Source organism: Struthio camelus, chromosome 5 (genome assembly GCF_040807025.1).
Source record: "Struthio camelus isolate bStrCam1 chromosome 5, bStrCam1.hap1, whole genome shotgun sequence".
NCBI classification, from domain to species: Eukaryota; Metazoa; Chordata; class Aves; order Struthioniformes; family Struthionidae; genus Struthio; species Struthio camelus.
This window is the reverse complement of record NC_090946.1, coordinates 78,382,088-78,407,738: the sequence shown is the minus strand read 5'-3', so window position 1 is coordinate 78,407,738 and position 25,651 is coordinate 78,382,088. Positions and strand designations below refer to the sequence as shown.

The following is a 25,651-nucleotide window of genomic DNA, read 5'->3' as shown; positions in this document are numbered from 1 at the left end:
AAGGCCACCACGTCTATGGGCTAGTGAGACAGCCGTGCAAGACTGTTGACTTGAAAGCATGTTCTCTTCCTTTACGCCGTGCTAGTACACAGGAAGGTTGTGTGGTCACTGTGCTACCACCAGTCCCTGAGGAAGAACTACAGAAATGTGATCTACTGCAGCAAAGATGCTGACACAGCGTGGGGTCACCAGGGTGAGACTGCATGTCAGATGGGCTGAAACTCTGAATGGGGGCACGCACAGACTAGGACTGGGACATAGGTACAGCTGGCCCTGGGATCACCCACGCACCAGGCCTGTCTGTATTTGCTGAAAAAAACACCCAAGAGGGGAAAGTCGAGAGAGTGGCAACCTTCAGCTCTGATGAAACTCCCTCATCAAGTAACAATATGAAGTCACATGTTTGGGTTACATGATAGCACCACCTCAAACAGAGAGAAGGTACCGGAAAGTGACATTTTTCCTGCATGAATTCTTACATTTCAGCCACAGGAGGCTCTGCTGGTAGAAGGAAGAATGACCCAAAAGGCATAACATTATTTGGAGAGATGAAGGAGACAGGTTTGAATCCTTGCCCTACCACAGATTGCCCAAGGTGACTCAGGCAAATTACTTGATCCATCCAAGCGGCAAATCCTCACCTGCAAGGTTGGAACGACAGCACTTGCTCTATAGCATATCCTCAGAATACCACATAAGGACAGTGAGTCACTGAAATAACAGAGGGCGCTTTTGACAGATGGTATTTCCACAGCATCGAAACATCATCCACAACGATTACTGGTATCGTCACGGTCCTAAGATAACGCAAGAGCTAATCAGAGGGAGGAGAAATGATGACTCCAATAGCAAGCCAATTCTTCTAGGAGAAAAAACAAATCAAGATTCTTCACCTCCCCCTATCCACCAATAAATAAAATTGGGGAGTAGCAAAAGCAACTGCCTTTGACTTGATGCCACTAATTAGCTTTCAAGTCAACCAAGCAACAAAATCCCTTCCCAAAACAGAAAATTTTTCAGTATTTCTCTACCTCATATTTTTAACAGCTTAGTCATTCAAACGGACAGGCCTAGGGTAAAGCGATGTATAGAAAAGCTGGATGACTGACAGAAGGTGCTGCCTACCGGCAGTGCCATTTTTGGGCCTGTCACCTGCAGAGACACTGTCGCTCTGTGGAACCACTGGCACCAGCACCCCTCCAGATGCCAGAGACCCCTAAGCCACACATCTAGGACCACTCCAGACCAGCTAGAGCATCTGCTTCATATCTGCATAATTTCACAGGATCTTTCCAGTGGTTTCTTCACTGCAGAGACATGAGCAATTAAGAAAAAGCTCAAGTTCTGTGTTTCTACCTGTATCCGCAGTCTTATTTTGGCTCTGTGATTATCATTCAAATAATTACAGCAAAAATTGGAACTGAGACCTAAAAATAGGTTCTCGGTGGACTCATCTGCAGGCTCAGAAGAAAGCATGGGCTTAAGAGCTTTGCTATAGTAAGCCCTAAATAATGGGAGTAGGAAGGGAACAGGAGTCTACAGACAGTGCAGCTACTGTAGCATCCTGAAAACTTAAGTGAGGCTTTGCATGAACAACTCAGACAAGACAGAGAATCCAAACATAACTCCTGGACACATTCGTGATCCGATCATAAAACACCCTGTAGAGCATGACAACGCTATAGCACTACATGCAAGAACACAGGGACAAGAGCGTTCTAGCACAACGTACCAGTCCCACAACCTGACCTGCATCCACCTAAACTATCAGTGCCATAAAAGCACCCTGAAAGAGACCTCCTGCCCGCTCACCCTGCTCTTCTCTAAGAAGAGAGCAGAATAAGACCAGACATTTCCCAGTCTTGTGTCATAAGCCTGTTGATATGTTTATCTACCCGGGGGGGGGGGGGGGGCAGGGAACAAATGAGGTAAAACAAATAAGCCGCTTGGGGTCAGACACGCTACTGGTGATCTTAAGATGCAAAGTAGAGGACAATTCATGCAGATGAAACCACAAGAGGGCCTTTCAGCAGGCAGGCTGTAACTGTCAAGCCAGGAATATCATTTATTATAAGGATTTCAGTGGTAGCTTCTGAATTCATTAAGCTGAAAATGAAATCAAACAGGGCTATAATGTGAGGAGACAACAAGCGCTGCTGAGATATCAGTGCCCATGAGGGACATCTCCTTGCCAGATCTTCTGGTAGAATGACTTTGCTCTGGGACCAGAAGTCAGCAGGCCCTTAAGGCTACAGCTTTTCCAAACATGAACACTTCTGGGAGGATTTTCCAAGTAGCACTGGGCCAGAATTTCAAAAGAGGTTCAAAGCCAGCCTAGTAGGGATTTGCCAGACCTGAACAGCAGAGGAACAGAGTGGAAGACAAACTGGCCCCCGTCTCTGAACACATCTTAGTGACCTATTCCCTTACACCACCTGGGCCAAGGCTGTTGTGTACAGTCTGCTTCGGCTAGTACAGAGAAGGCATTTTTGTGAATGAGCGGGTAGCTCAGTTTGACCTGACAGCAAAATGAAAGATGGGAATGAGGAAAAATAGCAATAAATTCTAGAGGTGGGGGGGGGAGGGGAAACCAGAAACCTTTTCCCAACTAGCAAAATAATATGACCGAAACACTAACTATAGTTCCTCAATGAGGCATTTTCAACAATAAATTCAAAATCCACACAGTCTCCTGAGTGAAGAGTCCATAACAATTCAGTTCGTTAATGGTGAACAAACACTCTTTAGATGCAATTCGATTTAGATTGCACCATGTTTAAGTAAAAAGAGGTCATCTTTATTTCCAACTGTAATATTTTTACTTCTTATTAGCAACGTGGGACAAAAGTGAAACCATCTCCCATTTCTATACGATCCTTGCACATCCCAGGGCATGCCAGCACAAATGCAAGAGCCCAGGTGACTGCCACTGGACCAGGAGGTAATGGAGATGACTTCAGCCTTTCCCTATATCTGCAAGGGAGGCCGTAATTAGCCGAGGATGGAGTGTAGTCCAGAGCACAGAGCAGTGGCCTGGACATCTGCTACCCTCAAGTTTTGCTGCCAGCTAGCCAGCACAGTGTCAGCAAAGCTACTCATGTCCTCGTGCCTCCCTTCCCGCTCCCGTCCAGTACAGAGGTGAGAAGCTTCCCTCTTTTCTACAGGGAGCAAGAGGGAGAAGACAAGCTGTACCCTGAGTCTCTGTAACAGCAGAAAATTAGCTAAATAAAATAACGTAGAATCAAACCCTGGAAGTAGTGAAAATCCAGCCAGGAACACCTTCTTCCAACCCCATCATCGGAAAATGCAGAATAGAGAGTGATTCTGAAGCGCTTAAAAACACAAACATCCTAGTGGGCTGAAATCAAGAACAAGAAATCTCTTCTCCACAGGTAATTTTTTACTAAGTTATGAGCAGCCAGAACATGAGTTTAGAATGAAAGAGCTAATTCAGCTTCCACTGGAGCTCCAGAACTGCAGCGCCAGCATACATTTTAATACAATAGCAATATAAATGCAGTCCTTTACCTCTTGAAATGTTGCTCTATATAGAATGAGATTCCCAGGCCTTTAAATAACAGCCTATTCAAGCATCACAATGAACTGTTTTGCCCTAGTAAGGAGGTACTCTATTCTAGCAACCTGACAGCCATTCAGAGAGCTGCCTCTTGGTATTCTAAGCCACAAAGCCACTCTGAATACTGACAAACTGATTTGTCAGGTCTACTACTACTATTTTTTTGTCCTGTTAGCTTAAGCCCTCATCACCAAGCAACTCAAAGTCAAAGAGCACAAACAGACAAAAAAGCTCACAATTTTGAAAAAGGAGCAGCTTTTCTGTTTTCTGCCACAGCACTGATTCAAATTGAGATCAATATGCAGAGATCAAAGACAATCTAAATACATGGTGTTCCTTGTACGCGCTGAAGCGCCATAATGCAAATCAGCCTCTAACCAGCAGGGGAGGCCGAGAGAAATATTCTTTGGGGGCAGGAATTACTGTGGGGTTTCTTGCATTCTGCTTTGATTAATTTCTATCATGGCCACCTGCAGGCACAGAAGGCTGGGACAGAAGGATCAACTGCAGCAGTTATGTTCCTTCAAAAATGAGGTGGCAGGTAACCAAATTTGGCAGGTAAAGACCAGAGTCCAAGAGGTTCTACAGAGATCCTTCCCTGCCTGTTACAGCTGTAAGCAAAGACTAGACTGCATAGACGTCTCTTTATAAACCTATTCAATGTTACTACCTTTAGAGAATGGAACAACCACAATGACTTCATAGTAAAGGTTGGAAGTAACATTAACATATGTAAGAGAGATTTACTTCTAACTTGCCCCAAAAGACTGTTTCCTACATGAATTTTCTCTGTATCTTTCTCACCAAAGTAAAACTCAGTAGAGCTCGCAAAGTCTACCATAAATCAGGTGCAGCAAAACAGAGACGAGATTCTCTATTGCACAAATACACTACCCTCTAGGAGGGCAGCACCTCAAGGAGTTCAGCCTCGAAAACCCAAAGTTGCCTTATTTACAACTCCTACGCGAGTGCCAGTATTTGAGAATTTAAAGTATTGCGGAGCAAACTTAATAACCATTTTCAAACAAAAACATCGGCCATTTTTGCTTCATGAGAACATATTTCATTTGCGGGCTTTACATGGTAGGTTTCTTCAGTAAAATGCTGCAGAGTAACACATGACAATTCAACATCGCCTCCATTGGGAACATGCCAAATATACAGACTGGGGAAGAGAGTACAGCACTGAGCAGAGCATGGATAACTTCTCTCCCTCTGATCGGACACGCTACTAAGCCCCGCTCGGAATGGAAAATTGAGATACACTACATAAAGGTGCTTCTTTATATCCTTTCTCATTTTCTCAGCATCCCTTGGGCTCCTTAAAACACCAGCACTGACTGCTGCAGAAACAGGAAAAAAGCTTCTCTTGACTTTAAGCCCAAAAAGTGCAAAAAAGGGAGGCAATGAAGAAACAAGCACCACTGCAGGGCAAAATGTTAGAAAGGAAACCCTCAGACGAGGAACTGAAATTATTCAAGCAGCACTGCAACTAGAGCCCATCAGTGGGAAAAGGGACAGGACCTTCTTGTTTCAGAAGTCACTTGGATAAACCCTTGCCCAGGGCAGACACTGAACGCACTCATTCTGAATGTCCCTACGGCAGAAAGCAAGCTCAGCACCTTTACTTTCTGTGTAGCAGCTGATTCATTTCAGGACAGAAGTGGCTTCTGTGTCAGCATCACAAAACTTCATTTAAATAATTAAATAAAGGAGAGGCCCCAGTTAGTCAGCTCAGAGACCTGAAGCAGAACAGCTTGTTCTTGCAAACCATCCTGTCCACGTTTCCCACAGCTGTGCAGCTTCACAACTTGTCAAGCTGTCCTGCGCTGAAAGGTGGCTTTGTGCCTGATACCAGCTTTCTGAGGGACAGCAGGAGCCATGCTGCTTTCCCATGGGCAGCTGCAAACCTGGGGAAGGGGAGATACAGAAGGTGAAACTGTGGCCCTCACTGCTAACCCCTGCGCTCAGAGCAAGACAAGGCCATAAACAGCTTTGATTTGCACCATATTCAATGCTGTTCAGCAACCACTACGAACAGGAAGGACAGGCTCATGACTAAACTTGCCTCCTTTTTATACAGGCATCAACAGACCAAGGCAAATGACTTGCTCCCTTCCCTCTTGCTAATGCAGCCTGGTATGCCATCAGCTTTCAGCCCAAAAGCACACACTTGACTCATGTTCAGCTCACAGCTCACTGGCACCTCCAGGTCCTATTCTGAAGAGCTGCTTCCTACCCACCCAGCACCGACACAGCAGGTTGTCCATCCCAGAGGCAGGATTTCTGCATGCATCCTTGTTGAAAAACTCCTCCTGCAAATGATGAGTAATAGAGTTTTCAACCCCACACTCCAATGCCTTAGGCACTGGACTATTGGTTATTCCCTTTGATCAATTCAGAATTCCTGCTTGGATCTGAAAGGCATTCCTCATTTGTCAGTTCAGATAAAGCGTTCCCACAGAAAAGTCATTACTCCAGCAAATTGCCATCTTCAGACATCTGTTAGCTGGAAAATTCCCAGATGGGTATTATGTGATAAAGCCACTGCTCACATCCAAGGCCTGTCCTGCCTCAGTTGGCTGCTCTTCACACTGCATAACCTATTGCCCAGAACACAGAAGAAACAGATTGATGTAAATGCATGTCTGACAAGGCTATGCTTCTCCGTGCTCAGAAATGAGACAAAGTAGCACTCAGACAACAATATGGACACCTTCCAGTGACAAATCAATACCTCTAAATAGTGATGGATGATAACCAAGTAGAGCCAGCTTCTGATTGCTGTTGCACTGACTAATGGAACAACGCTGGTAACAGTAACAAACGTTAACAATTCAAACTAGGCTCAGGCTGTGTGATCTATTTTATGCCAAAACTGAGACAAAAATGACATCAAGATAAAGGTTCAGAAGGCCTATCAATAAATTAATTCTAAAGTAGAGGACACTAAAGTTTGAACATGTTTTTCCCCCCAAAAGTAGGAAAAGTTCACTATGAAGAGTGAATCTAAAATATATTGCTTCCCCAGCCTCAGGGCAATGTTTGCCTTATGCTTATTATATGTTTTGGTACAAAGTAAGCACATGAATTTAAGACTGAGTTAAGAATGAAAATCCAAATCTTTGATAGGAACGCAATTTTGTGCGCTAAAATGACTTAACTCCACCCTGCCAATCATATCAAGCAAGAGCCATATGATTAGAATGAAGATTTTTCAGCAACGTTGCAGTAGAATAAAACAAATCAGGAAGCAGGGTTTAGGATTTCGTAAGTTCCTTGACTCCTGTCCCCACTTTCTGCCACCTTTAGCGCGATACAACGGGAATACACTTACAAATTATTGGATAGTTCATTCTGCACTGTAAAATTGGGACGTGCATCTTTGGATGATGCGCTACGTTTTCCAGGCATAGCAAAATATCTAAATCCTGCAATTGAAGTATTTCATCCATTAATATCAGCTGGATAATTGTGAAGAGCCGAGGTGATTTAGGAAAAAGAACCTCCTTAAGAGCACAATTGCTTTTAAATTACCTTGGATCAACTCTGTTACAGTATTTAGGTGATCAAGAAGTGCAGACAAGAGCTAAACCCCTCCCACACGCAGAACTCTGGTATTCAGGTAAAACCTCCATGCAGCACTCTAGATGGCCACAGTTGGAGGATCCCATGGCTCAGTGGGCGGGGAGCTTCAGAGAGATGCAATAAGCTCTGCTTCACTCCATGGGCACTGTCCAAGTAGACAGACACTGCACTGCCCTATTAAAACATGGCAAATGTGACCCAGCAAGTACAAATCCGCAGTGCAAGATAGATAACTCTCTGCACGATGAGGTCTTAATCAGACTGTACCAGCCTTTTCAGTAGCCTTTAGCACTCACACTATTTCACTGGACTAACTTAAGATATGAAAGCCTCCACTAAAAGATTGAACAATCCAGACAAGGTAGGCAAGATGATTTGCAGAGTGCATTTAGTTCACTGAGCCCAGCTCCTCTGCAGAGTTGGCATGCCGCCTGCACACCACAGACAAATAAAGGAGTGATGGAAAGCTGTCCTGAGCAACAATAAGTACCAAATAGCATCAACAAACAGCCACAGGGCATTAAAAACTGCACAGAGGTTTGCATGCTTCCAAGTGTGGACATGGCCAGAACATCTTCCTCCATCCGAAATTCTTCTTAATTGAATTACGCAAGTTGCTATCTAGCTCCTGTGCTCCTTTCTCCCCACGGCAGAGGCAGGTAAGGGCTAAAAAGCGGCTTGGTTCCTACATATCTTAACCTCAGTTGGGGTTAACTAGGGGTAGCCCCAAGCGGAAATAGTCTGACTCATCCCAACAAATGATCCAGCCCATTCAACCTGCTTCAGATGCATAGCTCTAGGAAATCCCCAAAGAGAGATCAGGCAAAAACAGCCACTGCAGGAAAATCTATCTAGAACCTGGGCTGGCAGAGAAGAGTGTCAGGTCTGTGGGATACAAAGTACAACTCACTCAGCTATACCCATGAGGATGGTGCTGAAGTCCCTTGAGCCATTTCTGAACGCACCAGAACCTTTCGGTCCTGTTCCATTAAAATCAGCACAGCCCATACTAGGCAGGTAGCAGCACGGTACCCTTTGTCATGCAATCAACAGGAGTCTGTGGACAAGCAAAGTGGGACAGGCATTTGTTTTACTACTGATCGAGAGTGGGAAACCACAAGTCACTTACAGCGACAGGATCAAAGCAAAGAACGAAGAATAGCACTGCTATCTAGTGCAAAATTATCTATGCTTCAGCAAAACATTCAGTGGAATTACCTAAGGATCAAAATTACTAAGTGTTCCATGAAGGCCTTGGATTATTTGCTGTCGCATTGCGTCAATAAAGTGGAGATACCAAGTATCAGAAAAAATACACTTCTTACAAGTAAAACAAAGATTATGCTCTCACCTGCCTCAATATTACACCTCCAAATAATCAGACATGGATATAATTTCGCTCTTCATTAAAGTGAAACAGTTCAGTCAAAAATAATGGCTTCTGCTCTAAACCAGTGTGACTAATCCGGTGATGCACACACCAGGCCATCTACTTCATTACTGTTTTAATAAAAAATGAAGTCACAGATTCTTTTTCTTCCCCCTCTCCTGAGATGCCAACATACTGGTGATTACTTTGGATTACAGTAGTTCTCATTCCATTAAGCAATCCATTTCACAAGGCATCTATGATTTAAATATGCAGTTCTGCAAAAGGGTTGATGCTGCTGCTGCATGTTTCTCTGGAAAGGACAGGCCCAAAGAATGGAAAGCACAGACTGGGACGTTCCCATTGACTTGAATGGCTAGCAATCCAAGGATTTAGACCTTGGAGTATAAACAGGCAAGCTCTACTGAAGTCTGTGGAACTGAATACAGAGAACTTACTTTTCACCTTCACAACTGCCATCCACAGGAAGAGCATTCTTACCAGTCCAGCAGCCATGTCCAGCTATTGTGCCATACATTATGGCAATAAGCAGCTCAGATCTGTATTATCAATACAAAGATGACCAGGGAAGCAAAGAGATGATGCTTTCCACTTTGTCTTCACTTCAGAGTATGATCAGCCAAAACATTCCCACTAACCTGAAACTGGCGCAGGTCCTCGTCACAAGCATCATCTGCTGAGTGGACATCTGGCCACATCAGAAGAAACAGTTTGGTTATTGCTAGTGAGCCAGAACACAGTACACCAGTGTGGAGAAAAACAGAGTCTGAAAGAAATCCCAGGGCACACAGGAACATTTATATTGCCTGTTCACTGCTGCTAGTCTCTTCTCTTCTTTTTAGAGCTAAGCTACAGATGCATTCCATTCCACACTTTCTGAACGCTGAAACAAACTCAGAGATACACGCTCTCTTCAGATCAATGCAAATTACTGCAGATCTGAGTCAGCTTCTTCTGAAGATAACCACAAAATTCCCAGCAACACCAAAGGAAGCAGAGTCAAGCCCAGCAATGCCTGTATACCAGATTCACTTTCATACAATTGCAAGGCAATTGCAAGATAACTCCAATTCACAGATTTTTCTGGCAAACATGCTTGGCTTTTTACAGATTTGAGTTGGCCTTTAATATCTCTTCTACAATCTTTGGGAGATTATCTGCAGCCAGTAGTTCAAGACCCTTCCTAAAAAAAAAAAAAAAAAAAAAAGAATTCATCCTTAACTGATAAACCTAAGCATTTTGTTTGTGTTCGAGCAAAAGCTTAAGAAACTCACTGAGGAAGACTCAGAGCAGCACTGATCCTTGCCTTACATATTTTGCTCTATAATAAAAGTTCTGTGAAGGCTAGAAATTTAGCAGCTGTGGTCACAAAGCTCAAGAGAGGTTACTACAACTAGCTGAGAATCTGTTCCCAAATTTGAGCTTTCTTTCTTGCACCCTTACAAAAGGGTAATACAAGAACATTACAGAAAAATCTGCTTAATGCACTCCGAATCATTTCGTACCACAAAGCAAAATTCAATAAGTTAGCTGCGGTGAGACCAGAAACAGAACCTTTGCCTGCATCAACCAAAGCAGACAGAAATACTGCCGGGCCTGTCCTTTTCTCCTCTCTGCTGAGGAGAAAAACACCACAGAAAACCAAAACAAGCGTCTTCATTTACTGCTGAATCTTGCAATTCTGCTTCCTTCCTTTGCCTTCTTTGGAAGGCGCATGTTTTATTTATGAACAGAGGAAATTATCCCTGAAGGGCATGTCTCACTAAGCTGATCTTTTAGAGGACAGAGTAAACTCAATACAAACTTTGTCTCCTTCAGATTGCCAGAATGTCCAATGAGCCCATATATTTATGTGTTCTCTTATCCAGTTGCTGTCTCTGTTATGGAGGAAAGCGGAGGCTTTGTTGCTAAAACTAGGGATGGCTTACTTTCACTTGTTATCTCCTTTCACCACCAAAGACTCTTTACAGACTAAATAATAATAGAATCCAGAAAGATAGGAAAAGCTTCTTTAGCTGATAAACCCAAAGCTCTGGGTTGGTTAAAGTTTGTCATGAAAAATCCATGTACTGGCCTTTGTCTGACTGCATCCTACACAAAATTGAGACACGAGCCCCGGTGATGCACCCAAGCAAGGCGCGTGATCTACCACCACAGATCACACAACAGCCTTTGCTTCCGCCCAGCTTGCACATTGCCAACACGGACAGCAGGGTATGGTCTCCAAAGCAAGCTCAGACAGTACAGACCAAACCAGCGGTTCGATGGAGAGCGAACCAGAAGACAGATGTCCCATTTAATAAGCACAGTTTGCATCTATTGTAGCATCACTTGTCATTATCAAGAATCACACCAAGTAAATGCTGCAGAGTTTTCACTTCTTTTGCTCCATACCAAAGAGACAAATAAGAAAGGAAGGATTACAATATTTTGTTCACTACATCAGTTCATTTCTCTCCAGCCTGCAGCAGATGAAAGCAATCCTAACATTGGCTGATGACTAAGTACCTCCCAACAAGGATTAGTCCTTATGAAGCTAGCCTTTCCGGAGCCATTCAAACCTTATTTATCTAATTTGATCCTAATTAGACTTTGCAAGGAAGTTTTTCCTTAGGCTATCTAAAAAAACCCTCCTTTTTCATTGCCATGCTGTTTGTAGAGAGATAACGCAGTCACAAACCAAAGAGCAAACTATCTTCAGACTTTTCAGCAATGCTGAGATGCTGTCTGCATAGAAAATCCTCTAAAAGGAAAGAGAGTAGGACTGAGAACATCTGACCGAGTCCAAAGCGCAAATTTTTATCTAGCTCTTCATGTGAGTGTTTGTTCATCCCTTTAGAGAACTCTTACACCCTGCAAATTATATTAAGTCCCTGGCAGGACAATTATGCTGAGTCAAATGCTTCACTATATAAGTTAATTCTCTGATTAACCCTCTATCTCCTCATATCAGACTTTACCTCCAACTTTCTCATCTTCACATCAGCCTTAAGCTGTCCTAGCCCTATAAGGCCACATAGATGTCACATCACGGCCCAGAAAGAGAACCAAAGTGTTCATCAGGCCACAGAAGCTACAAAAAGTTTTACTGTTGCTTCTGAAGAGCAAAGAGCCCAGGCACTGCATACTGCTTCAGGTACCGCACAGGGCAGAAACACCACGATCAAACAGGCAACTCTTCCCCTGCGAGGCCTGTTCAAGGATGCCATATACAGAAGTTACAGGACTCCACTAGTGTAGAGCTCCAAGTTAAGCTCCTGGGGTATTTAGTACCGTTAAAGCAGCTCCTACACAACCAACACGTAAGCAGCTCTTACAGCATGCAGGCATTCCCACATTACACGATTCAGAGGTAGATCTAAGGAGCTGAGAGAAGACAACCATGTCTGGGCTTCTTGCTCAGAATGGGGTGGAAATACACGTGGAATGAGGAGTAAAACAAGTGAAGAAAATGCTCCAAGTGGAAAGGATGAAGCCAAGCTCATCTCTGCAAATCTGGAAGACAAACAGAAAAAAAAAACCAGTTCACTCTGCGCGAGCAGATGCTTACATCCAGTATGGGATGATTCAGAGTCAGGTGCAGAAGCCAAGCCTAGGTAACACGTTATTGATACAGTAGTATCTCTTCTGCCTTGACGTTCAGCTTCCTACGGTGGAGGAAGCAAGCAAGAATTAGAAAAATTAACACAAACAGAACTGACTTAAGATCCTCTGACAATAGCACCGACCACTCTGGGAAACCCATGGTGCAAGGGACTAACTAAACATTGCTGGTTAATCAGTTATTTATAAAAAGCAGTTGTTTTACAACACAGACGTGGAAATGTTGGTGGGAAGGGGTCACTGGAGGTCTCAAACGCAATCTCTGCTCAAAGTGTCAACAGTCAACATTAGATCAAACCTGAGATGGCTTTGCCCAGCTCAATCTTGAAAACTAAGGATGGAGATTTTACTGCCTTCCTGGCCAGCATGCTATAGTAATGCACTACCTTCTAGTAGAAATTTGCTCTCCAAAACAAATCTCCCAAGCTGCAGCTTGTGGCCACTGCCCCTTATCATACTGTCTGCTATTATACTGAAGAGTTGGGCTCCATCACCTTTGTAACACTCCTTCAAGCAGGCTGCTACTGTTTACTGTTACATCTGGCTGGGGAAGGGAGACAACCAACAGTTTAGCGGGTCTCAAAAGATGAGACTGCAGCTTGTCAGACACTGCAAAGACTAATAACAGTGCAATGCTAGCCAAACAGGGTACAGCCTATGGAGCATAGATTTTTTTTTTCCAGATTCCTTGGCTTTGAGTGACTGCTGAGCAGCAGAAGACTGATTTTAAGGCGCTCAGTAGCACTTTATCATAAGTAGGCACAGGAAGGCAAGCACAGAGCCACTGCAATCCAGGATCTATTTGGGGGCAAAATTCAGTCATCCAGCCACTACTCACTCACACATGCACCGCAAACGGTGGAGCCTAATGACCTCAACAAGGTCAATGCAAAAGTCTGAACGGTCAAAGACACTAAAATACACTCTAAAATGAGAGGTCACAGTCCAGGGCAGACCTGATGCCATTCCTGCAGCTACCGTTCAGCCATCAAATCAGGCTGGGGGGTGGGAAGAGGGAAGCTTGTAATTAACTAAGATTCTTAGCTAACTAAGATTCAAAAGTCAGCACTGTGGATTAACGAACAAGATGATAGAGCCAGAAGAGACACTAGTTCTATTCCTAGCTCTGCTAATGATGGGTTTGTGACTGCATGCCTCATTCTCCCTCTTTGTCTCACCCTCTCTTGCATAAACAGACTGGATGCTTTTTTGCATGCAGATGTTGTTTCTCACTGTGCGCATGTGCATAGCGGGATGAGGCCCTGATTCCAACTGGAGTCTTCAGGCACTTCTATAAAACAAATAATTCATTATTGTAACAACAAAACATCCTGAAGACTCCATGAAAAGCGCCAGGTATTTTTCCTTTATTAAATTACTGGTATCACAAAGTGCAAACTTTTTTTTTTTTTTTCTTTTTTTTAATACTTCTTGGGCTTGGGAGCATGAAATAAGTAAGCCCCATAGAGAATGCTATTTTTAGCTCCCAGGACCACATGATGTGCCAATAGCTTCTGTCAGGATCATCAGTCTTGCAAATTCAAATTGATTGAAGTAATAAAAGTGCTTGGCAAACATACCAAGTTGAACCACACGAAAGTCTAGGACTTCTAATCAGACAGCTGAGGTAAGTCCAGCTTTTTTCATAAAAATTCCTAAACGATTCATATTAGCAGTGCCAAAAAAAGACAGCTAACCATATTACAAAACTATAAATTAAAATATAAAAAAAGACTAAAATGTTTTATCAACACAGCAGTTAACCTTTCTGTTAGCACTCTGTCCTTCCTTTCCAAGTGCTTACATAAAACAGTCTTGTTTGCATTAAAAACTAATTAATTCAGTATTACACAATAATTTCTATCACAAACAAACAGCAGGACATTTGGAGTTATCCTTGCATTATTCTGATCCTGAACCGATGTGTGCTGCAGCATGCAAAACAGGCAAAAAAGATGATCAAATACTCTTAAAAGCCTGGATTTATACTGATTGAAGGCAGGACAACCAGAGAGAGAGTTGAGAAATCCTTCTGGATTGAATAAAACCCCAATGGACAGAACACATCCATGGCCAGCTGCCCAGTTAGCATAAATCAGCATCACTGTCTTGACTCTAGTGGGACAGGTTTACACCTGCTCAGCATCTGGCCAACACATATATTCTTAGGAGGAGGAGTGTGTTTGTATGGAGCGAGTTAAAAGTAGGAAAAGCTAAACTGAGGACGATAGCAGAACATGTATCGGTCAAGGGCAATGAAACCACAAAGGGAAACCAGGCCACCTGTGTGATTCACTACGATTTTACGTCTTTGTATTTTAATGACGGAAAACACATGGAAAACACAGTACATGTTAGACACAAAGAGACACAGGCCAGATTTTCCTCAACTGCATCAGAGTAGGTCTCCAGTAATTACAGTAAAATCTGTGGGCTTCCAATGGAGTAAAAACAGGTGGAAATAATTTACCTGATTTCCATTATTATCCTAAAAGTACACTGGTAAAGGTAACAGAAGAATTGAGTCTATGATTTGATTTCTCAGTGAGGCCGGTACCATTTTTAGATATGAAAAACAACTTTTCATTCAGAGATACAGCCTATCAACTAGCACACATAATTAAGGTCGAATCTAATTGCCAAGGGCAGGTGACTTTTGGGCAAACTCCACTGATATGAGCTTCAGCTAGGACATACACCAAGGATATGGTATAGAATGAGTCTGCACCCTACAAGAAGGCTTCCATTTGCTCAGATTACTAAAAATAACAGTAATCCCTTTTTACCGCTTCATCTCTTTAGACACTCACTTTGAGCCTGAAATGACCTTCCCCTAAGCAGCCACTGATCAATTTATGGCTGAACAGGAGCTCAACATTTCTATATGGCAGACAGGCTGGGAGGTAGGCACCGTGTCTGAGTTCACAGCTACAAGTTTGAGGCATAAACCTTCATGTTCCCTTCCCGAGGGCCAGGGACTCCGAGTCCAACTATAGCCGGAGACTACCCTGACTCTCCAAGGGTTTGTCATAGCTTAAAGAAAAATTACTGGCTGCTATGCTATGGTTTTATATCACGCTTTATTATAATCATATTACTTATGTCTTGTTTTATATATTAAATAAATGATATATTTTAATGTAATATAATACAAAAATAAAGAAGGTCAGATAAGGTTATCATAACTGTCCCTTCTGGCCTTAAAAACATCTGTGAATCATAAGGCTTTAAGAACACATACACAGATCCAGCTGATCCATCTGCCTGTCAAACTCAGTCAAGGGAAACCAGCTAGACAGCTCACTGATTCAAGCATCTCTGGACTCTAAGGATTTCACTGGTGGTAGCAGGTAACCAGTGCTATGATTCACAGCTTGGAGATTATATCCAAAGGAAGTATTACATACATGTGGTTGCCTGTGATACCACTAGATAAAATTCTGACCTTGGACGTCCTTTTCAGCTTGTGTTCCTAGCCGGACAGCTTCCTACTAGAAATTTTCTAGTCTTGGTAGGATTGTTTTCCTCTGATGGTAACAGCAGGTAAGCACCAAAAGGCAGTCAAGGTTGAGCAGAACTTATACCAAGAGCATTTTAAACCCCTGCTTTTACGTGTTATCTCAGTGGACCACAAAGCACACAAATGAGGGAGACCACAGGAGCCCCACTACTAAATAGGGGCAAGAGAAATACTTGAGAAATGGCTCCAAACTAGAGCTGTCCTTGTGAACAACGGACACTGAACATGAACAACGTTCAAACGGATCTCAGAGGCTCCATCTAGGAGACACCTTGGAGACTCCATCACTTGCTCATTACAGGGGTTATCAAAATCCCTCCTCCCCACCACCTTCCAACTAGACACAGTAGGAAATCCAGATGCATTAGGTCTGGGACAACTAGATCTGGATGGACTAGCAGGGAAACCCCACAGAGGAGAAAACACAGAGCTTCTGCCTCCACCACCACATTTTCTTTAATGTGCACCAAACAGATTAATGAGAGGAGCACAATCATTAATAGACACGAACATCTACCCACAGCAATGGAAGACTGCACAGAACTTTTCATTTTCCCTTACAAGCCACTCCAGCAGTCTCGGCCGTAAGTTCACAAGAATTGCGAGAGCTATTCTAGCTTCCATGCTATGTTTCAGTATGTTATTCAAAAGCCTCCCTAGCAAACCATTGCATCATTTTGATTTTATTACTCATTTAAAAGTCTCCCAGAATGCAGCTTCTGTTTGCAACCTCTCCATCCAGGCCAGAGTCAGATTTCGGGGACAATAGACTATACCTTTGTCCAAAGGCAAATTTCAATTCCCCGTTAGTGGGAAAGCACTAAAACTGATCACTGTTTCTGTAGGATCTCTGTATCCAAGGGCTGGGCAGCATCCTGACCCTAGTTACACCAGGGTAAACCTGAAATAAGTTCTTATGCTGTAAAGGAATTATTTGTAAGCAGTTACTTCAGAGTGAACCCAAGCTCAGAAGTCACCCCATTTCAAATCTTTGAGGAGAAGGTGACCGTTTAACAAGGACGTATTAAAAAAACATTTTCAACTTGAGCAAACTCTCTATAGTCTGCATTTAAAAAATACTCCCACTGTCCACAGGAGCATATGGGTCAGATGCTCAAAACCCACGCTATAAATAAACTCCAGCAGTCTTCTGAAAAGCATCAAGACAAAAATTGTCAAACAAAGCACATAAACATTAAGTGATTTGACTTTGATCTCTCTCACTCAATGTCTACATTGGTGTAAAGCTGTATTTTTTTGACGGAAAGACTTAGGATTTACCTAGATACAAAATTACTATCCTACATTTATTTCTATTTTTAATTCTAGTGATTAATAATTAATGTTACATTGCATGTTTAAGATAAGAACATATTGCTGCTCTAGAAAAACTAACAGAGCAGGTTTTTCTTGCTTCTCCAGGTAGAAGAAAACAACAGAGATACAATGTCCTCTGATTTCACACAACAGTCCTGTGTTCATGTTATTGTTAAATTAACTATGCTGCTAACACTTAGAAATTGTATATAAAACTTAGACTTATTAGTCAGCTACTTGTTTTTCCAGGGGGAGGGATCAAACAAGCAAAGGCAAACTCCACAACAGGACAAACAAAACCTTCACAAGTGATATACTTTCTCTGTTTAATTCTTTCAGGTTTGCAATTTACCATTTGCAGAAATAATCACTGAACAGGGGAAAAAAATTAGACAGTACTGATTGACAAGTACCTGCAAACAAGTACAGGCCAAGACCAAAATTAACTCACTTTATGCACCAGTAAGTACAGTCTATTTGCAAGCAGACTCAAATGAGACAAAATGCAGCAACCAGAAAAAAGATTTTGGGCTCAATTCTGTAGACCGGACTTCAGGCAAAATTCCCATTAATTTCGATAGAAGTTTTGCCTGCGTCAGGACTCCAGCTCTGGAACCTTAATTACTGCTGAATTAACAACCCACAAAAAACCCGGTCAGCACATCAGAACTTCTCTCTATTCATATAAACAGAGAACAAGATTCTTCTTTTCATTAGCTTCCTCCCCATTCATCACAGCACATGAATGCTTTGCGCCCACCAGCTCCAGGCAATAGGCAGGTCACAAAGGGTGCACCACCAACATCAAAAACAAGTTCTGGGGCTCAAGCTAATGTGAAAACTAGATGGTTTCCAATGAGGTAGTCAGTGGGTTGTTGGATAAAGGCAGCTTCTCCACGCAACGCAAAATGAGGCTGTGGCATTCATTGCCAGAGGCTGTTGTAGAGGCCAAAAGTGTAAGCAAGTTCAAAGTGGGATGGAAAACAGGTCCATTAGCAGCTACGAAATAAAATGGTCCAGAAAACTTTTGGTTCTGAAAGTGACTGATAGCCTGAGAAAAGAAGGGGATAACAGGAAAGGGTCACTTCACTCACGTCCCATTTCTTTTCCTATGGCATCTCCTAGAGCATCTCCTGCTGGCTCTGCTAAATGGGGATCTGGGCTAGACAGACCTCAGGTCAAAGTGTGCCAGTTTCTGTGAACTGCCACACTGGATTAGGACTCAGGTTATTCAGAAGTATTTCGCAGGCTCCAGAAGTTGCGTGACTACACCCGACTCATAGCTACAAAAAGCTGGATTTCTAGCTTTTAAAAGCTGTCTTTCTCTCCACATACACACACAGCCGAAAGCTTGATCCAGAAATATCACATACAACATTCTGTGATTCTGTAACACACACCGTTACAGTCTTCAAAGAGACAGGAATTATAGTTTTAACAAAGACAAGTCCCCCTGCTTTGAGTTGTACGAGAATTTGAACGCTTAAACCAAAGTTAGACCACCGGGATTACAACCCTTTAGTGGGAGGGGTAAAAAGCACTAGAAGAAAAATCTTTAAAATATTAAACAGAGACAGATGTTTATGAGCCCAAAAATGATTTACAAGAAGTTTCAGAAATCCATCTGACCATGATACATCCCACTGAGGCTCAGCATATGATGAAGAGTTCAGTTGTTTGGCTCTTTTCCCTAGACAACTGCAGAGGAGACATTTCCTCCCAGAGACAGGAAAGATGTGATGTGAGCGAGAGAAGAGGCCCCCAATACCATTTCCAGTGGGCTGGAAAGGAGATTCTCTTATCTCAAGGTGGGAACAGATATGTGCTATGGTAGACAGGCCAGACTACTCTAACCTTCCTCACATAGCTCAGTCACTGCTCCCTATCCAGAAGGCATCCTTTACAGACTACTTAATGTTAGTAAGCAATTAAGTTACTTACTAACTTAATTATTCAGATTTTTCAGCATCAGAGGCTAGATGTTGAATCCCACACTTCCGATCTCATGTGGATACAGCAGCAACTCTTAGTGCAACTCAAGAGCCTTTTCACATGGTGATGAAGTGGGAGATGCTTGGCTGGTGGACACATATACTATTTTAATGGCTGCCCTTATTTGCCAGGGTCATAGGACAAAAGGCAGCAGGCTGGATGGCCTGGATTTGACTTGCACTGGGTAATCTCCAGCAATCTCCTAAACATTGCTACAAAATATTAATGAGATTATTAAACAGATTTCTTCTCATATTCAACTAGTTTCTGCTTCACTACTCATTTGGCCTCCTATAATTTGTTACATAGGTGAATTTTTCAACCTGTGCAAAGGCCAGGGCCATGTCTACAGAGCACTTAAACCTGACTCCACCTTTGCTTGTCATATACCACAGCTAAGAATGTCACCATCTGTGAGCAATATGCTGAGATGACTTCACTTGCAAAAGGCTGGCAAAATGCTGGAAAGAAAGATCACAAAGTAAGCTACAAAGTTCATTCCAAAGTCACTGACAAGTTCACCAATAATTTTTCCTCATTATCTGCCCAGTTCTGATCTTGATCATCTCATAAACATAAGGGAAAATTTGGAATTCATCTTAACATATACATTTTAATTTTTTAACAGAGTAATGAAATACTGCATCTTATATGTGCTTAAGCAGTCACTTATATTGCCTGTGGAACAGTATATTCTGAAGAATAATGAGGTGGCACTGATTCTGTATCTGCAGGGATAAATTTTATATCAATAGCTATTTGGTCTGGTAAATCCAAGAAAACAAATACTGGCCTCAGTTCTAGGACTTCAGTCAGTTAAGCACTACAACAGGGATCTTCGACAACTCTAGGAACGCAAAGGAAATTCTAGAAGAGTAGAAAAGCATAAAAAAGAAACACAAGTAACCGGAGATAACAGGCAGCCTATCCTTAATTCCTACAAAAATACTAGACCAAATAATAGAGCAAGCTATTTGTAACAAAACGGGAAGAATGGCAGGTAACAGAGTTTCACCAAGACTCAATCACATTAGATTAATGTCACTTCTATGACAGAATAATGGGTTTGTGAAAAAAGAACAGAAATCTTGACACCAGTAAGACTTCCGACACCGTCCAGCATGACAACAAAAGGGAACTATTTCACCGTGTGTAAAAGTGCTCAAGAATCAAACCGAGAGTTGCTTTCAGTGGTTTGCTGTTAAATAAAAGGATGCTAAGTGAGGTTCCTTTTAGCATTTGACCGTCTCATAATATAGAGCTTAATCATTATATCTGAACCTGATATTAGATAGAGACACTACAAGCTGGTTGGAAGAACTGGAGTGATTTTGGTAAACTGGAGAAAGGGCCATGGTGGAGGGGGAGGAAGAAAATTAATAAGGAAAGTGAAAGGTTCTCCACTTGGGTGGGAAATCATCAGTTGAGCAGACACAGATCAGAGAATAGCTGGAGTTTTCTAGAAGAGGATTGTGAGTTTAAAGGGAACCCCAAGCTACGTCATCTATGTTATGCTGTTGCCAAAAACACAGAACTGAGATGGACAACCCATTGTATACTAATGAAGTAATTGCTCTTCTCTGCGAGGCTGTGCTGGTAAAACCTGAACTGAAGAACTATGTCCAGTTTGAGGAACTGGATTTTAAGAAAGATGTAAGCTCACTGGATGGAGTCCAGAAGAAAACGATGACGGGCAAATTTCTAGAAAATATTACTTTAAGGAGAATGAGTAAAAGAATTGGATTTGCTTTGTCAAGACGAAGGAAAACACAATATTTGTAGGAGACTGCTGCAGAGGAAGAGATCAGGTTAGTTATTAGGAAATAACTGTAGGCGAAGCACTGGAACAGACTGCCTGGGAAGGATGGGCAATCTACATCAGTGATGTTTTAAAAGTGGATTTGAAAACATCCATTAGGAATGACATAGGTGAGCCTGCTTAGATAGATACACTAGCGATATGTCCATGCCTCTTCCAGTTCTGTGATCCTCTGATTAGACAATCACTACTCGACCCAGGGAGGTCATCAATGAATTTTAAGAGAGGCCAAATCACAAACGTTTTAGTAATAATTTCCCTTGAGTTTGGAATCTGGATCAATGGCAAAAACGTCGCCAAGGATCACGTAAGGTTCTGCCACTCTTAGTGATGTAACTTCACTTGAGGAATAAATCATTATGCAATCTGGTAACATCCCACTTGAGAAAGAACATCATAGCAGACCTACTCACAATTTGGATGCCTGTTCATGCTTTTTGTAAAGTTTTTGTGGTTTTACACTTGCATCTTAGTTCCAGAATTATTTTAAAGTGATCTACTGTAATAGAATAATCAGAGGCAATTATGGAAGGTCAAAGAAAGAGTAGGTATAACATATTCCGTTAGCTCCTTCTGATAGTTCATGACGTTGAACTTTATTAACGTGTCTGGGAGACATCCTCCTGTATACTTTAGAAATGCCAAGGCTCCCTGGGGGTTGCACTGAAGGGATTCACACCTTACCATTATCTTTGAAGAGAGATGTGAAAAGACTTTCAAAGAAGGTCAAAGGGAATTAAAAACCTTCCCCCCCCCCGCCCACAACCAAATAGGCTATGCATAGTGCTAAGAATAGGCACAGTGGCAGAAGGATTAAGGCATCCTTCCACCAATTCAGTGAGGTAAAGTTAAGCCATGGTCCAGATTTGCACCAAAGGCTGCATTCCCAATTAATCCAACTCTGAGCAGTTCGTTGCTGTCTTAGACCAAGCAGTAAAGAACAGCTGGATATCATATTAGCCATATTAGCCACTTCACAACCTTATGTGGTGAAGATTACTGCAGTGCTTCAGCTGCACTCATCCAACAGGGCACAAAGGCTTAAGTGAACCGTCACCATGCCACCAAGATTGGGGAGGCAATTCAAAACTTTCTACTCTGCTTACCTTGTGTGCCAATCCAGGCAAATGCTGGTTCAAACGGATAGGCTAGCTCCACTTCTCATCTGATCCGCTCCACGCACAGAGCATTTTACTTCACCTACTACTTGTGCTTTTATGCTCTGATGCAGCAAAGATGCCTTTACATCTCCACCATTGTGATGGAAGACACCACACAGAGAGCTAATCATCTGATAGAGTCACGCTTTACATTACGAGCACATTTAAAAGGCATATATAGAGTGTGAATAAATTACTAGATGTACCTTTAACAATCAGAATCAACAGACCACCTAATAATTTATAAAAATCATCTGTAATGTCACCTATGGATGTGTTTTCAATCCCTGTTTCTGTCCTTATAAAGAGACTAACCACCATCATGACCATCCTTACACTAAATTTTTACTCTTTAGAGACAAAGGAAAGAAAAATGTCTCTTTTGGGTATGCTCTGCAAATGACTTCCCTTGTTCTCAATACCCCTCACTGCCATACTACAACTATGATCCTTGTTAACTTTTTCCTTCTGGCTAGTAATGAGGACATGTTTGCAACATTCAGCGAAGAAATCAGTTAACACTGACACTGCAGCTTCTTAATCTATTCCTTCTGTATCCTACTTTTTCAGAGCATTACTGAAATTCTGGGTATGTCCCTACAGTCTTCTGCAGGCAGACATTAGCAAGTTGTGGCCCACCACACACAACCCAACCCCAACTCAAAACTGTGAAACCCCAGGGTTTATTAGAGTGAGTACAGGGCAGAGCTGCCACAGCACTACGGCTTCTAACTTGGAGTTGTCTTACATCTAACGGGGCTTAAGAGCATGAGCAGACCAAAGTCACCTCTCCCCAAAAGACCAAATGCACAAGGCAAGAAGCTAAAGCCAGTCCTCCTAGAGCCTTTGGCCACGTCAACAAAACAAACTTATTAATTGCCAGTGCTGTACCTCTTCCAGCAACCACAGGACTCCCGAGGACTTCCATCACAAACTCCTCTGGATCTGTTTCTGATCTTAGCACAGGAATCTCACAGATTAAACTGCAACAGCAGTTTAAAACCACCTTGGGACTACCCTTTTCCTCAGGCTCCCTAGGGCTCTCTGCAGTCTCTGTAAAAGCAGCCAAAGTCAGCCCTCATTTGCTGTCCAGTACTCATCAGTGCTTTATTTCCGGTAGCCAGACAGCTCTGATCCAGCCCTCTCCTCCCCACTACAAGGGTTAGGACCAGGGCAATGAAAAAGCATTGCTAGAACTCAGCCTAGCTCCACACGTGTAGCAGCTGATAGCCATTCCGACCCTTGTTATGCTGGGACAGTTTAAACAGCATAGAGGAAGAAGGATAACTAAGTCACCTTCACCAGTAACTTTTAGCATCTCTTTTCTTGGTGCTCTCTTATTGGGGTTCATAGCATGGTATTTCCTACTGGTGCTCCTGGAGGTCAAGAGCCAGCCCAGAGAACCTAGCTGCAGACACTCAGGTGTTAAACCTGCCCAAACGGTCTCTGCTCTCAAAGAATCTCCCCAAAAAGCATATGGGGAAAACAGGAGAAATCTTCATAAATGCACATTCCACAGGATTGCAAAGATTATCTCTTTATAAGTCACTTCCTTGCACTAATGCTTATAAAAGTCAGACTAAACTGTGTATTTTACCTCCAAAGCACAGTGCACTCATCCAATCCAGCAGCATTACATAAATGAGTTTCACACCAGTAGGGAGAGCCTAATAGATTTTATAGGTCAGTGCTTCTAGCAGATATTTCTCTAAAGACTGTGCATGTTTTGAGTTCAAGGAAAAAACTATGCTTCAACTAGCTTTTGAAAGGCACAGTCCAGTAAAAGTTCATAACGGGGGGAAAAAAAACAGGAGGAAAGAGCTCAATTGACTTGTAAGCCGATCTGAAAGCGTTTCTGAAAATTCAGGGCAGACGAGGACAAAAGAAAAAAGAAAAAAAATTCTAGCAGAGAACAACTCAAAAATAAAAATAGCAGCAGCAGCTAAGAACAGTTTTTCAAAGGGATGTCAGACTTTACAATACTTTCTGAAGCAGCAGTGACTAAAAAGGCTTCATGCTGTCATTACACAGTGATATTAATAAACAATGCTCATTTCTTTGGTGAAAAAAAAAAAGAAAACATACAGTAGAATAATAAAATGCAACCAAAGGAAAATTTGCTTTGAATTCTATTTATAAAATCCCTAGGGCATTTTTCCATGTTCAGTTAGGTCACCACAACGTCAACTTCTCATTTTCAGCATAGCTCAGAAGCGTCATAACTGGCAACTCAATGGATGGTGTGGGTGACAGAAATAATTTCTAGGAACTTACACCTTTAAATAAGCAGACCCAGTGTCATTTCTTTATTACCTTTTTCAAAGCTAAGAGTTATAATGAATATTAAATGCGTTGCTAAAACAGAAAAACTTAATGCTTTATAAAATATGGTTGTTACTCCTTTTGTGCAGCAATATTTTCTTTCCCTGGGCTCTTAGGTGCCAGGAGGATGTCTGAAATGACTGCAGAGCCCTCCGTTTCAGTAACCTGCAGGAGAAAGAGGGGGAAGCTCACTTTTCATCCCTCCAGACGTTATGACATATTTGTGAGCCTAATAACATCTTAGCAAAGTAGATAAAACATTAAGTATAAAATATTCTCTACATTTCACCAGCGAAAAAGTAGAAGGCTAATAGCCAGCCACCGGTTTTCTGCAAGTGCAAAATTAACTTTGGATTTATTATTTCAAATAAGAAGAGATGATCATCCTTAATATTTTATAACATTTTCTGTAGTCTTAATAGAATAACTACATTCTCTCCATTTTTTAAAACTGCAAAGGGTTCACAGCCATCATCTAGGATGCTCTAGAGCCCTTAACTAATAGCTTTGGTTCTGGAAATTACTCTTATTGATTGAGTTTCAGACCAAAACTTGAAACTGTCCTGTAGAAACATTTTATTGTTTCTATTGCATTAGAAATACAGGTAGACTATATGAGACCTCCAGAATCTCAATACAGCCTGGAGAAGTAGCCAAACCAAGTATGAAGCCAATGTCTCCCCTCCCAGGCCAGTATCTCTGTGTGTTGGAAAGAATTAGAGGGTAAAAGATGTGTTAGCTTCACACTATGCTTATTCAACCCCAACAGGCTAGTGCTTTGCTCTCCTTCTCTTCCTATGTCTCTCTATGTATTTGGGGTGGGAGGGGAGGGAATGGTTTGACTGTGAAAGCTAATGGGAGTAACCCTCATTCATCAGCTGAGGGATCATATTCAAAGAACCAGCAGCAGAGACAAGCAATTCTAAAACAGGAAAAAGGTCAAAACTCTTTTCCTGCAGATTTGCATCTTCTGGCCTGATTCTCCAGGTCGTCTTCTTCAGGAGCGAGCTAGTTCTTCAGCCTTCCTGCTGCAAGAGAATCAAGAGGACCCCCTCCTTCTAGCTGGCCACCTATTTTCACAAGGTCTGTCAAGGCTCAGTGACTTTTGTGCTCTCTGCCTCCCGTTAAATTTGCTCAAATTTGATCATTCAAAAGATTCAAAAGTTACAGGGGGAGGGAGTAGGGAAAGAGACATCATGTTCACATAAGACCTGTTTTCTTACGAAATCAGGTTAAAACATTTCACAGAAAGTTACAAGACGTTCTATAATATCCTGTTAAAACACTCAGGAATGAGGTGCAAAGTCCTAACAGGACATACCAGGATGTGTTTGACAAGGAGGAAGTGCTTACATTAGACAAA

The 25,651-nt window shown here is 42.2% G+C and overlaps 1 protein-coding gene across 5 annotated transcripts in view; it reads right to left on the bottom strand.

The window, feature by feature from the left end:
• Positions 1–25,651, bottom strand: part of SLC35F4 (solute carrier family 35 member F4) — a 125,396-nt gene that overhangs the window by 88,278 nt on the left and 11,467 nt on the right. Inside the window, exon 1 of one of the 5 annotated variants that reach the window (XM_009670665.2) lies at positions 12,106–12,215. The exons of 3 other annotated variants lie outside the window; for them this stretch is intronic. The gene's annotated coding sequence lies outside the window, so the exon portion shown is untranslated. Of the gene's footprint in view, positions 1–9,193; positions 9,416–12,105; positions 12,216–25,651 lie in introns of those variants that run through there. One more of the 5 variants, XM_009670663.2, reaches the window with a different exon arrangement.